The following is a 14,513-nucleotide window of genomic DNA, read 5'->3' as shown; positions in this document are numbered from 1 at the left end:
GCTCCCTCCCTGTACTGTGCTGTATGTAGTGTGTGCTCCCTCCCTGTACTGTGCTGTATGTAGTGTGTGCTCCACCTCCCTGTACTGTGCTGTATGTAGTGTGTGCTCCCTCCCTGTACTGTGCTGTATGCAGTGTGTGCTGCACCTCCCTGTACTGTGCTGTATGTAGTGTGTGCTCCCTCCCTGTACTGTGCTGTATGCAGTGTGTGCTCCACCTCCCTGTACTGTGCTGTATGCAGTGTGTGCTCCCTCCCTGTACTGTGCTGTATGCAGTGTGTGCTCCACCTCCCTGTACTGTTCTGTATGTAGTGTGTGCTCCCACTCCCTGTACTGTGCTTTATGTAGTGTGTGCTCCCTCCCTGCACTGTGCTGTATGCAGTGTGTGCTCCCTCCCTGTACTGTGCTGTATGCAGTGTGTGCTCTACCTCCCTGTACTGTGCTGTATGTAGTGTGTGCTCCCTCCCTTTACTGTGCTGTATGCAGTGTGTGCTCCACCTCCCTGTACTGTGCTGTATGCAGTGTGTGCTCCACCTCCCTGTACTGTTCTGTATGTAGTGTGTGCTCCCTCCCTGTACTGTGCTGTATGTAGTGTGTGCTCCCCCTCCCTGTACTGTGCTGTATGTAGTGTGTGCTCCCTCCCTGTACTGTGCTGTATGTAGTGTGTGCTCCCTCCCTGTACTGTGCTGTATGCAGTGTGTGCTCCACCTCCCTGTACTGTGCTGTATGTAGTGTGTGCTCCCTCCCTGTACTGTGCTGTATGCAGTGTGTGCTCCCCCTACCTGTACTGTGCTGTATGTATTATGTGCTCCCCCTCCCTGTACTGTACTGTATGTAGTGTGTGCTCCTCCTCCCTGTACTGTACTGTATGTAGTGTGTGCTCCCTCCCTGCACTGTGCTGTATGTAGTGTGTGCTCCCCCTCCCTGTACTGTGCTGTATGTAGTGTGTGCTCCCTCCCTGCACTGTGCTGTATGTAGTGTGTGCTCCCCCTCCCTGTACTGTGCTGTATGTAGTGTGTGCTCCTCCTCCCTGTACTGTGCTGTATGCAGTGTGTGCTCCACCTCCCTGTACTGTGCTGTATGTAGTGTATGCTCCCTCCCTGTACTGTGCTATATGTACTGTATGCTCCACCTCCCTGTACTGTGCTGTATGTAGTGTGTGCTCCCTCCCTGTACTGTGCTGTATGTTGTGTGTGCTCCCTCCCTGTACTGTGCTGTATGTAGTATGTGCTCCCTCCCTGTACTGTGTTGTATGTAGTGTGTGCTTCCTCCCTATACTGTGTTGTATGTAGTGTGTGCTCCTCCTCCCTGTACTGTGCTGTATGTAGTGTGTGCTCCCTCCGTGTACTGTGCTGTATGTAGTGTGTGCTCCCCCTCCCTGTACTGTGCTGTATGTGGTGTGTGCTCCCTCCCTGTACTGTGCTGTATGTAGTTTGTGCTCCCTCCTTGACTGTGCTGTATGTAGTGTATGCTCCCTCCCTGTACTGTGCTATATGTACTGTATGCTCCCCCTCCCTGTACTGTGCTGTATGTAGTGTGTGCTCCCTCCCTGTACTGTGCTGTATGTTGTGTGTGCTCCCTCCCTGTACTGTGCTGTATGTAGTTTGTGCTCCCTCCTTGTACTGTGTGCTCCCCCTTCCCGTTCTGTGCAGTATGTAGTGTGTGCTCCCTCCCTGTACTGTGCTGTATGTAGTATGTGCTCCTCCCTGTACTGTGTTGTATGTAGTGTGTGCTCCCTCCCTGTACTGTGATGTATGTAGTGTGTGCTACCCCTCCCTGTACTGTACTGTGCTGTATGTAGTGTGTGCTCCCTCCATGTACTGTGCTGTATCTGTATGTAGTGTGTGCTCCCCCTCCCTGTACTGTGCTGTATGTAGTGTGCTCCCCCTCCCTGTGCTGTGATGTAAGTAGTATGTGCTCCCTCCCTGTACTGTGCTGTATGTAGTGAGTGCTCCCCCTCCCTGTACTGTGCTGTATGTAGTGTGTGCTCTCTCCCTGTACTGTGCTGTATGTAGTGTGTGCTCCCCCTTCCCGTTCTGTGCTGTATGTAGTGTGTGCTCCCTCCCTGTACTGTGTTGTATGTAGTGTGTGCTCCCCCTCCCTGTACTGTGCTGTATGTAGTGTGTGCTCTCCCTCCCTGTACTGTGCTGTATGTAGTGTGTGCTCCCTCCCTGTACTGTGCTGTATGTAGTGTGTGCTCCCTCCCTGTACTGTGCTGTATGTAGTGTGTGCTCCCCCTCCCTCTACTGTGCTGTATGTAGTGTGTGCTCCCCCTTCCTGTACTGTGCTGTATGTAGTGTGTGCTCCCTCGCTGTGCTGTGATGTAAGTAGTATGTGCTCCCTCCCTATTCTGTGCTGTATGTAGTGTGCTCCCCCTCCCTGTACTGTGCTGTATGTAGTGTGTGCTCCCCCTTCCCGTTCTGTGCTGTATGTAGTGTGTGCTCCCTCCCTGTACTGTGCTGTATGTAGTGTGTGCTCCCTCCCTGTACTGTGTTGTATGTAGTGTGTGCTCCCCCTTCCTGTACTGTACTGTATGTAGTGTGTGCTCCCTCCCTGTACTGTATGTAGTGTGTGCTCCCTCCCTGTACTGTGCTGTATGTAGTGTGTGCTCCCTCCCTGTACTGTGCTGTATGTATTGTATGCTCCTCCTCCCTGTACTGTACTGTATGTAGTGTGTGCTCCCTCCCTGTACTGTATGTAGTGTGTGCTCCCTCCCTGTACTGTGCTGTATGTAGTTTGTGCTCCCCCTCCCTGTACTGTGCTGTATGTAGTGTGTGCTCCCTCCCTGTACTGTGCTGTATGTAGTGTGTACTCCCCCTCCCTGTACTGTGCTGTATGTAGTGTGTGCTCCCTCCCTGTACTGTGCTGTATGTAGTTTGTGCTCCCCCTCCCTGTACTGTGCTGTATGTAGTGTGTGCTCCCTCCCTGTACTGTGCTGTATGTAGTGTGTGCTCCCCCTCCCTGTACTGTGCTGTATGTAGTGTGTGCTCCCTCCCTGTACTGTATGTAGTGTGTGCTCCCTCCCTGTACTGTGCTGTATGTAGTGTGTGCTCCCTCCCTGTACTGTGCTGTATGTAGTGTGTGCTCCCTCCCTGTACTGTGCTGTATGTAGTGTGTGCTCCCTCCCTGTACTGTGCTGTATGTAGTGTGTGCTCCCCCTCCCTGTACTGTGCTGTATGTAGTGTGCGCTCCCTCCCTGTACTGTGCTGTATGTAGTTTGTGTTCCCCCTACCTGTACTGTACTGTGCTGTATGTAGTGTGTGCTCCCTCCCTGTACTGTGCTGTATGTAGTGTGTGCTCCCCCTCCCTGTACTGTGCTGTATGTAGTGTGTGCTCCCTCCCTGTACTGTATGTAGTGTGTGCTCCCTCCCTGTACTGTGCTGTATGTAGTGTGTGCTCCCTCCCTGTACTGTGCTGTATGTAGTGTGTGCTCCCTCCCTGTACTGTGCTGTATGTAGTGTGTGCTCCCTCCCTGTACTGTGCTGTATGTAGTGTGTGCTCCCCCTCCCTGTACTGTGCTGTATGTAGTGTGCGCTCCCTCCCTGTACTGTGCTGTATGTAGTTTGTGTTCCCCCTACCTGTACTGTACTGTGCTGTATGTAGTGTGTGCTCCCTCCCTGTACTGTGCTGTATGTAGTGTGTGCTCCCCCTCCCTGTACTGTGCTGTATGTAGTGTGTGCTCCCTCCCTGTACTGTGCTGTATGTAGTGTGTGCTCCCTCCCTGTACTGTACTGTATGTAGTGTGTGCTCCCTCCCTGTACTGTGCTTTATGTAGTGTGTGCTCCCCCTCCCTGTACTGTGCTGTATGTAGTGTGTGCTCCCTCCCTGTACTGTGCTTTATGTAGTGTGTGCTCCCTCCCTGTACTGGGCTGTATGTAGTGTGTGCTCCCTCTCCCTGTACTGTGCTGTATGTAGGGTGTGCTCCCTCCCTGTACTGTGCTGTATGTAGTGTGTGCTCCCCCTCCATGTACTGTGCTGTATGTAGGGTGTGCTCCCTCCCTGTACTGTGCTGTATGTAGTGTGTGCTCCCTCCCTGCACTGTGCTGTATGCAGTGTGTGCTCCCTCCCTGTACTGTGCTGTATGTAGTATGTGCTCCCCCTCCCTGTACTGTGCTGTATGTAGTGTGTGCTCCCCCTTCCTGTACTGTGCTGTATATAGTTTGTGCTCCCCCTCCCTGTACTGTATGTAGTGTGTGCTCCTCCCTGTACTGTGCTGTATGTAGTGTGTGCTCCTCCCTGTACTGTGCTGTATGTAGTGTGTGCTCCTCCCTGTACTGTGCTGTATGCAGTGTGTGCTCCACCTCCCTGTACTGTGCTGTATGTAGTGTGTGCTCCCTCCCTGTACTGTGCTGTATGCAGTGTGTGCTCCCCCTACCTGTACTGTGCTGTATGTATTATGTGCTCCCCCTCCCTGTACTGTACTGTATGTAGTGTGTGCTCCTCCTCCCTGTACTGTACTGTATGTAGTGTGTGCTCCCTCCCTGCACTGTGCTGTATGTAGTGTGTGCTCCCCCTCCCTGTACTGTGCTGTATGTAGTGTGTGCTCCCTCCCTGCACTGTGCTGTATGTAGTGTGTGCTCCCCCTCCCTGTACTGTGCTGTATGTAGTGTGTGCTCCTCCTCCCTGTACTGTGCTGTATGCAGTGTGTGCTCCACCTCCCTGTACTGTGCTGTATGTAGTGTATGCTCCCTCCCTGTACTTTGCTATATGTACTGTATGCTCCCCCTCCCTGTACTGTGCTGTATGTAGTGTGTGCTCCCTCCCTGTACTGTGCTGTATGTTGTGTGTGCTCCCTCCCTGTACTGTGCTGTATGTAGTATGTGCTCCCTCCCTGTACTGTGTTGTATGTAGTGTGTGCTTCCTCCCTATACTGTGTTGTATGTAGTGTGTGCTCCTCCTCCCTGTACTGTGCTGTATGTAGTGTGTGCTCCCTCCGTGTACTGTGCTGTATGTAGTGTGTGCTCCCCCTCCCTGTACTGTGCTGTATGTGGTGTGTGCTCCCTCCCTGTACTGTGCTGTATGTAGTTTGTGCTCCCTCCTTGACTGTGCTGTATGTAGTGTATGCTCCCTCCCTGTACTGTGCTATATGTACTGTATGCTCCCCCTCCCTGTACTGTGCTGTATGTAGTGTGTGCTCCCTCCCTGTACTGTGCTGTATGTTGTGTGTGCTCCCTCCCTGTACTGTGCTGTATGTAGTTTGTGCTCCCTCCTTGTACTGTGTGCTCCCCCTTCCCGTTCTGTGCTGTATGTAGTGTGTGCTCCCTCCCTGTACTGTGCTGTATGTAGTATGTGCTCCTCCCTGTACTGTGTTGTATGTAGTGTGTGCTCCCTCCCTGTACTGTGATGTATGTAGTGTGTGCTACCCCTCCCTGTACTGTACTGTGCTGTATGTAGTGTGTGCTCCCTCCATGTACTGTGCTGTATCTGTATGTAGTGTGTGCTCCCCCTCCCTGTACTGTGCTGTATGTAGTGTGCTCCCCCTCCCTGTGCTGTGATGTAAGTAGTATGTGCTCCCTCCCTGTACTGTGCTGTATGTAGTGAGTGCTCCCCCTCCCTGTACTGTGCTGTATGTAGTGTGTGCTCTCTCCCTGTACTGTGCTGTATGTAGTGTGTGCTCCCCCTTCCCGTTCTGTGCTGTATGTAGTGTGTGCTCCCTCCCTGTACTGTGTTGTATGTAGTGTGTGCTCCCCCTCCCTGTACTGTGCTGTATGTAGTGTGTGCTCTCCCTCCCTGTACTGTGCTGTATGTAGTGTGTGCTCCCTCCCTGTACTGTGCTGTATGTAGTGTGTGCTCCCTCCCTGTACTGTGCTGTATGTAGTGTGCTCCCCCTCCCTGTACTGTGCTGTATGTAGTGTGTGCTCCCCCTTCCTGTACTGTGCTGTATGTAGTGTGTGCTCCCTCGCTGTGCTGTGATGTAAGTAGTATGTGCTCCCTCCCTATACTGTGCTGTATGTAGTGTGCTCCCCCTCCCTGTACTGTGCTGTATGTAGTGTGTGCTCCCCCTTCCCGTTCTGTGCTGTATGTAGTGTGTGCTCCCTCCCTGTACTGTGCTGTATGTAGTGTGTGCTCCCTCCCAGTACTGTGTTGTATGTAGTGTGTGCTCCCCCTCCCTGTACTGTACTGTATGTAGTGTGTGCTCCCTCCCTGTACTGTATGTAGTGTGTGCTCCCTCCCTGTACTGTGCTGTATGTAGTGTGTGCTCCCTCCCTGTACTGTGCTGTATGTATTGTATGCTCCTCCTCCCTGTACTGTACTGTATGTAGTGTGTGCTCCCTCCCTGTACTGTATGTAGTGTGTGCTCCCTCCCTGTACTGTGCTGTATGTAGTTTGTGCTCCCCCTCCCTGTACTGTGCTGTATGTAGTGTGTGCTCCCTCCCTGTACTGTGCTGTATGTAGTGTGTACTCCCCCTCCCTATACTGTGCTGTATGTAGTGTGTGCTCCCTCCCTGTACTGTGCTGTATGTAGTTTGTGCTCCCCCTCCCTGTACTGTGCTGTATGTAGTGTGTGCTCCCTCCCTGTACTGTGCTGTATGTAGTGTGTGCTCCCCCTCCCTGTACTGTGCTGTATGTAGTGTGTGCTCCCTCCCTGTACTGTATGTAGTGTGTGCTCCCTCCCTGTGCTGTGCTGTATGTAGTGTGTGCTCCCTCCCTGTACTGTGCTATATGTAGTGAGTGCTCCCTCCCTGTACTGTGCTGTATGTAGTGTGTGCTCCCTGCCTGTACTGTGCTGTATGTAGTGTGTGCTCCCCCTCCCTGTACTGTGCTGTATGTAGTGTGCGCTCCCTCCCTGTACTGTGCTGTATGTAGTTTGTGTTCCCCCTACCTGTACTGTACTGTGCTGTATGTAGTGTGTGCTCCCTCCCTGTACTGTGCTGTATGTAGTGTGTGCTCCCCCTCCCTGTACTGTGCTGTATGTAGTGTGTGCTCCCTCCCTGTACTGTGCTGTATGTAGTGTGTGCTCCCTCCCTGTACTGTACTGTATGTAGTGTGTGCTCCCTCCCTGTACTGTGCTTTATGCAGTGTGTGCTCCCCCTCCCTGTACTGTGCTGTATGTAGTGTGTGCTCCCTCCCTGTACTGTGCTTTATGTAGTGTGTGCTCCCTCCCTGTACTGGGCTGTATGTAGTGTGTGCTCCCTCTCCCTGTACTGTGCTGTATGTAGGGTGTGCTCCCTCCCTGTACTGTGCTGTATGTAGTGTGTGCTCCCCCTCCCTGTACTGTGCTGTATGTAGGGTGTGCTCCCTCCCTGTACTGTGCTGTATGTAGTGTGTGCTCCCTCCCTGCACTGTGCTGTATGCAGTGTGTGCTCCCTCCCTGTACTGTGCTGTATGTAGTATGTGCTCCCCCTCCCTGTACTGTGCTGTATGTAGTGTGTGCTCCCCCTTCCTGTACTGTGCTGTATATAGTTTGTGCTCCCCCTCCCTGTACTGTATGTAGTGTGTGCTCCTCCCTGTACTGTGCAGTATGTAGTGTGTGCTCCTCCCTGTACTGTGCTGTATGTAGTGTGTGCTGCCTCCCTGTACTGTGCTGTATGTAGTGTGTGCTCCCTCCCTGTACTGTGCTGTATGTAGTGTGTGCTCCCCCTCCCTGTATTGTGCTGTATGTAGTGTGTCCCTCTCCCTGTACTGTGCTGCATGTAGTGTGTGCTCCCCCCTGTACTATGCTGTATGCAGTGTGTGCTCCTCCTCCCTGTACTGTGCTGTATGTAGTGTGTGCTCCATCCCTGTACTGTGCTGTATGTAGTGTGTGCTCCCTCCCTGTACTGTGCTGTACGTAGTGTGTGCTCCCCCTCCCTGTACTGTGCTGTATGTAGTGTGTGCTCCTCCTCCCTGTACTGTATGTAGTGTGTGCTCCCTCCCTGTACTGTGTTGTATGTAGTGTGTGCTCCTCCTCCCTGTACTGTGCTGTATGTAGTGTGTGCTCCCTCCCTGTACTGTGCTGTATGTAGTGTGTGCTCCCTCCCTGTACTGTGCTGTATGTAGTGTGTGCTCCCCCTCCCTGTACTGTGCTGTATGTAGTGTGCGCTCCCCCTCCCTGTACTGTGCTGTATGTAGTGTGTGCTCCCTCCCTGTACTGTGCTGTATGTAGTGTGTGCTCCCCCTCCCTGTACTGTGCTGTATGTAGTGTGTGCTCCCTCTCCCTGTACTGTGCTGTATGTAGTGTGTGCTCCCTCCCTGTACTGTGTTGTATGTAGTGTGTGCTCCTCCTCCCTGTACTGTGCTGTATGTAGTGTGTGCTCCCTCCCTGTACTGTGCTGTATGTAGTGTGTGCTCCCCCTCCCTGTACTGTGCTGTATGTAGTGTGTGCTCCCCCTCCCTGTACTGTGCTGTATGTAGTATGTGCTCCTCCCTGTACTGTGCTATATGTAGTGTGTGCTCCTCCCTGTACTGTGCTGTATGTAGTGTGTCCTTCCCCTCCCTGTACTGTGCTGTATGTAGTATGTGCTCCCCCTCCCTGTACTATGCTGTATGTAGTGTGTGCTCCCTCCCTGTACAGTGCTGTATGTAGTGTGTGCTCCCTCCCTGTACTGTGCTGTATGTAGTGTGTGCTCCCTCCCTGTACTGTGCTATATGTAGTGTGTGCTCCTCCCTGTACTGTGCTGTATGTAGTGTGTCCTTCCCCTCCCTGTACTGTGCTGTATGTAGTGTGTGCTCCCCCTCCCTGTACTGTGCTGTATGTAGTGTGTGCTCCCTCCCTGTACTGTGCTGTATGTAGTGTGTGCTCCTTCCCTGTACTGTGCTGTATGTAGTGTGTGCTCCTCCCTGTACTGTGCTGTATGTAGTGTGTGCTCCCTCCCTGTACTGTGCTGTATGTAGTGTGTGCTCCTCCCTGTACTGTGCTGTATGTAGTGTGTGCTCCCTCCCTGTACTGTGCTGTATGTAGTGTGTGCTCCCCCTCCCTGTACTGTGCTGTATGTAGTGTGTGCTCCTTCCCTGTACTGTGCTGTATGTAGTGTGTGCTCCCCCTTCCCGTTCTGAGCTGTATGTAGTGTGTGCTCCCTCCCTGTACTGTGCTGTATGTAGTGTGTGCTTCCCCTCCCTGTACTGTGCTGTATGTAGTGTGTGCTCCATCCCTGTACTGTGCTGTATGTATTGTGTGCTCCCTCCCTTTACTGTGCTGTATGTAGTATGTGCTCCCCCTCCCTGTACTTTCAAACATATAAGGTTAGAAAAAGGGGTTTGTAGAATGAAAAATCAATAAAATCAGAAGTAGAGAAAAGGCATGACTGCAGTGTCGGTAGACAATGAAAGTGGGCATATCAGTCCTTGTATATTCAGACGTACAGATGTACATCAGGGAAGGGCATTGTAGCAGCATACGCGTAAAGTCGCAAGTAAACATAGCTTAACATGAAGCAAAGGAGGCCCCAACTGTGTCTATCCAAGAATCAGGACCTCTGAGGAGTGACCTCGCCCTCTTGATAGATCCCTCCCTCTAATCAGTCTCTGCCCACATTAGGGCTGCTTCCATTAGTTTTCTGGGCTTGTGTTCGAACCCAATCCACCCCTCCACATACCTAATCTCCGGGAAGAAGGGCAGATTAGGAATGTTTAAGATATATTATCTATGGTGCTAGCCACAACACCTGCAACAAGCCAAAACCCCTGTACACAGACCACAACACCACAACAGTGGTCACACTCCTCACATCACTAGTCATGCTCCCTGCTGCAGCAGCACACAATAAGATCTCCATAAATTTCAGCTCCAGGCCCATGTGGACCTTGATCTGGCACTGCACACAATTGGTATTACTACTAACCAGGCTCCACTAGTTGAGGGGAGTCACAGAGCTTTTTTTGGCCTGGGTGCTGGTTCATGTGATTGGGAGGCGGTGCTATGGCTTTACCCAAAATGCCAAGTGAATGGCTAGCACCGAAACTGCATATCTGATGTGGGTGGGTTTATTTAAAAAAAATAAAAAAATGTTCTACTAACTTAATCATGTGACTTTTTTTACATTTCACTCTCTGGAGTCATTCAAAGTTCAAAAAACTTTAGGCAAGAATATGTGAAAAATTCAAATTGTTAGAATAAACGCTTTGGTGGGGGGAAAACTCACAGGAATTCCACTTACACTAGTGTGGCCTCTACCTGCAGCCCTTTTTTCCTGTGTATATGCTGGAGAGATGTGTGCAGGATGACCAATCACAATCTACATCTTCTTGTTTGTAGTTTGGGGTTAGACTTCCACATCCCCTCAGCTCCAGGAACAACAGCAGCAAGACTCTAGAAGGGAGGGGGAATGCTGGAAGTAGAAGTGTGGCTTTTTAAACTTAGTCCAAAGAACTTCAATGTGCAGAGTGTGCTGTTCCAAAGTTACCTCATAAAGAATATAGAAATTACAGATTGTGTCATCCTTGAAACTTTGGGCCTAATTCAGATCTGATTGCAGCAGCAAATTTGTTAGCTAAAGGGGTGTAGTACGGCTGACCGGCGGTCTCCTGACCGCTGGTCAGCTTACCGACGCCGGGATCCCGGCAGCATACCGACGCCGGGATCCCGGCGGGGAGGGGCGAGTGCAGCAAGCCCCTTGGGGCTCGCTGCGCTCGCCACGCTGCGGGCTCGGTGGCGACCTGCAGTCGCCACGGGTTCTATTCCCACTCTATGGGTGTCGTGGACACCCACGAGTGGAAGTAGTCCCTGTTGGTCGGCATGCCGACCATCGGGACAGTGACCCGTCGGGCTGGTGGAGGAGGTCATGTGACTGTCGGTCAGCTGACTGGCGGTCACATGAATACCACCCAGCTAAAGGGCAAAACCATGGCCCTTATTCCGAGTTGTTCGCTCGCTGCTATTTTTAGCAGAATTGCTAATAGGCTAAAATCTGGTAGTTCTGCGCATGCGTATGCACAGCAGGGCGCACGCGCTAAGTATTTTTACACAAAACTATGCTATTTTACTCACGGGCGAACAAAGCTTTTCAATCGCTCTGCTGATCGTAGTGTGATTGACAGGAAGTGGGTGTTCCTTGGCGGAAACTGGCCGTTTTCAGGGAGTGTGCTAAAAAACGCAGGCGTGCCAGGTAAAAACGCAGGAGTGGCTGGAGAAACGGAGGAGTGGCTGGTAGGACTCTGGGCATGTTTGTGACGTCAAACCGGGAACTAAACGGACTGAGGTGATCGCAATCTAGGAGTAGGTCTGGAGCTACTCAGAAACTGCAAGGAAATACTTAATAGTAGAATTGCTAATCTTTTGTTAGCAATTCTGCTATGCTAAGATACACTCCCAGAGGGCGGCGGCTTTGTGTTTGCATTTCTGCTAAAAGTAGCTAGCAAATGAACTACTCGGAATGAGGGCCCATGTGCACTGCAGGTGGGACAGATATAACATGTGCAGTGAGAGTTAGATTTGAGTGGGTTATTGTTTCTGTGCAGGTTAAATACTGTCTGCTTTATTTTTACACTGCAATTTAGATTTTAGTTTGAACACACCACACCCAAATCTAACTTGCAGTGTAACAATAAAGCAGCCAGTATTTACCCTGCACAGAAGCAAAATAACCCACCCAAATCTAATAGGCCCTACACACTGGGCGATAAAAGTGAAAGATATGAACGATCTTGTTCATCAGTGAATGAGATACCGTTCATATCTTTGAGTGTGGAGGCTCCAGCGATGAACGATGCGCGGCCCCGCGCTCATTCATCGATGGTGCCCCGTCGGCTGTGCATGCAGGCCAATATGGATGATCTCGTCCATATTTGCCTACACTTCTATGGAGCCGTGTAATGGGGGGAGTGAAGGAACTTCACTCCCCCCGTCACTGCCCCCCCCCCGCCGCCGGGTCCCCCGTCGGCCGTATCCGCCGTCGGGCAGCTCGGCGGCGGATCATTAAATGTGTAGGGCCCTTAACTCTCTCTGCAAATGTTATATCTGTCCACCTGCAGCTGCAATCAACTCTGAATTACCCCTATGGTTTTGTCCATTAGCTAACAAATTTGCTGGTGCGATCAGATCTGAATTAGGCCCCTTGTACCGTGCAAAGCAACATGCAATAGGTAAAAAAAAAAAAAAAAAGACATTGGCACTTAGTTATACAATTAACAATTTGCTAAAAACAGTATCTGTAATAAATTGTTCGTGTCTGAGAGCAATGATGCATTAGGTACCAAATCTGAGCTGAAGCCACGCGGGGAAGTAGCAATAGGGTAACAGAGTTTGTGACCAAGAGATATTTACTAAAGTGTGAGTTTTTAGAAGTGAAGATTTTGCCCATAGCAAGCAATCATATTCTATTTCTCATCTATCTAGCACTTTTTAGAGGATAATAGCTAGAATTGGACTGGATGCTATGGGCAACATCACCAGTTCTAAAAAACTGCACTTTAGTAAATATACGCCTAAATTTAGACCTGGGGGTGATGCCTATAGTAATGTAGTTTTATTAATTATTTTTCTTTCTCCTTCAATGGCAAACAGCAACTACCAATACATTTGCTGCTTTTGTTATTATTTGCTAAAATTCGCCAGATGTGAACGCGGTTGGACATGCATGGCACTCATAATTAGGCCAATTACAAGCAACTATATGAAGCAGAAGGCAAAAATGGCCCTGCCCTAGGGAACTTACAATCCCAACCCATGCATAAGGTAACAGAATAACAGTTGTAAGCGTAGGTGGGTAAAGTGTGTGTCGTTATTCTAAGGCAGAAGCATTATTAGACAATGAAATTAAAGCAACTGTTACAATTAAAAACTAAAAACACCCATCCATTGGCTAACAGGTAGCATTCCAAAACCAGAGAGTTCTATAACCGCAACTTCCAGCCATTTACAGTATGTTTGGGAATGAGGACGTGGCCATGACTCCTGCAAAATGATAATGGATACATAGTCAAGGCCCCCATGTGAAGGGGCCAACTCCCCTGGGGTCATGTGTAACAGTTCCAAATAAATAGGATACCCATCAACCCCCATGAAACACCCTTGCAGTGCCAAGTGTACACAGCTGACATATCTGAAAACACTAACTGCAGTAAGGACAAGAACCCACAGGGGTAGGTAATTCAACTGTTGTGGAACACCCTGCCACAGTTTTGCTGTTAGGGTATGTGTAATTCCACAGCAGCTGGAGTGCCACACATTGCCCACTTCTGCATTACAATCAGGAATGTCCCACCTGTATATATATATATCGGTACAGTTGGAAGATCTGTGTATAACTACAGAATCAGTGGTTGTGTTGGTGCTCCAGCAATGTCACAAATGAAGGGAGTGTGTATCAGTTCCTTTATCTCATCTGCACCTCTGAAGTGGAACTGGGTATCCAGCTTCAGCAGTACACAATGGCAAATGTGACATTGGGCAGCAATGCCAGAGCCAAGAGAGCAAGGAAACAAGGCTCAATGGGGGCAGGAAAATAGGCAGTAGGAGGAGTTTCGCAATACTTTTTTTAAAAGCAAACTTTCCTCATGTCTCTCTTTGATAATAAGGAAACAACCATGCAATAGTGGCTGTATACCAATGCATGACTTACAATCACCTACGATGTACACCTAGCAGATTCATGGTTTGGTTTAGAGGGAGCTGAAGACACTTTTCACTTTTTCTCTTACATAAGTCACACCACAAGACTCAGCTATTTGCCTAGAGTCCCACTATTGGATTATCTATCTATCTATCTATCTATCTATCTATCTATCTATCTATCTATCTATCTATCTATCTCTATCTATCTATCCCCCTCTAGTACACTGCTCAACTGACAGACAACACAGGAAGACCTGAAATAAAGTTTCTTTGTTCAGAGGAATAGACTGTAAAATCTGAATTTGTTTTAAGTCTACAATATTGAAGAGAAGATGTTGTTCATTGTATAGCAACTGTTGTAAATGATATATAAGCCCTGTTGATGCTGCATGCTGTGAAATAAGACATTGTTTCTGGACAAACTGGAGACAGGTACTGTAGTTTTAATGCACCTGAGCGGAGGAATATCATAAAATAAATGTAATCATTTTACCTGCCCATTTAGAGTATATTTAACCTGAGATAAAACAGAGAAAATTCCATGATGACCATTGCTGATCAGTTGTCAAACAAAATATGTCTACAATTTGTCCTGAGATCACACAGATTACAGTGTATGGGTGCCACTTACTGTATATTCATTGCGTTTTGGTTGCAAGGCAGCACCTTCCCTGCTTCACTTTACTGATAAGACTTTGGCAGCCAAACACGGGTGTTACAATGTAATAAAGAGAGACCAACATAGGATGCTTCTGTATTTGTTGTAGCAAAATACATAAATTATAAGTGGAATCACAATTCCTTAATGACCAAGAGTAACAGAAGGGGACAGCTAGAGCCAATGACATCGGGTTAAGGTTGTTGTGTGTGGGGGGACAAGGGGGCACTGGCTAGCGCCACTTACAGACCACTAGTTATTATGTAGATAGCTGTCTAACTGGAACTTTCCCAAACACAGTTAAAACATCGAACTCACTATTTGCAGCAACGGAACGATCTCCCCGTTCGATTGATGCGTTTGGGACAAAACTAGAAAAGTGGGAAA

This window comes from Pseudophryne corroboree, chromosome 3 (assembly GCF_028390025.1).
Source record: "Pseudophryne corroboree isolate aPseCor3 chromosome 3, aPseCor3.hap2, whole genome shotgun sequence".
Lineage (NCBI taxonomy): Eukaryota > Metazoa > Chordata > Amphibia > Anura > Myobatrachidae > Pseudophryne > Pseudophryne corroboree.
The sequence above is the reverse complement of the archived record's forward strand: the minus strand, read 5'-3'. Positions refer to the sequence as shown.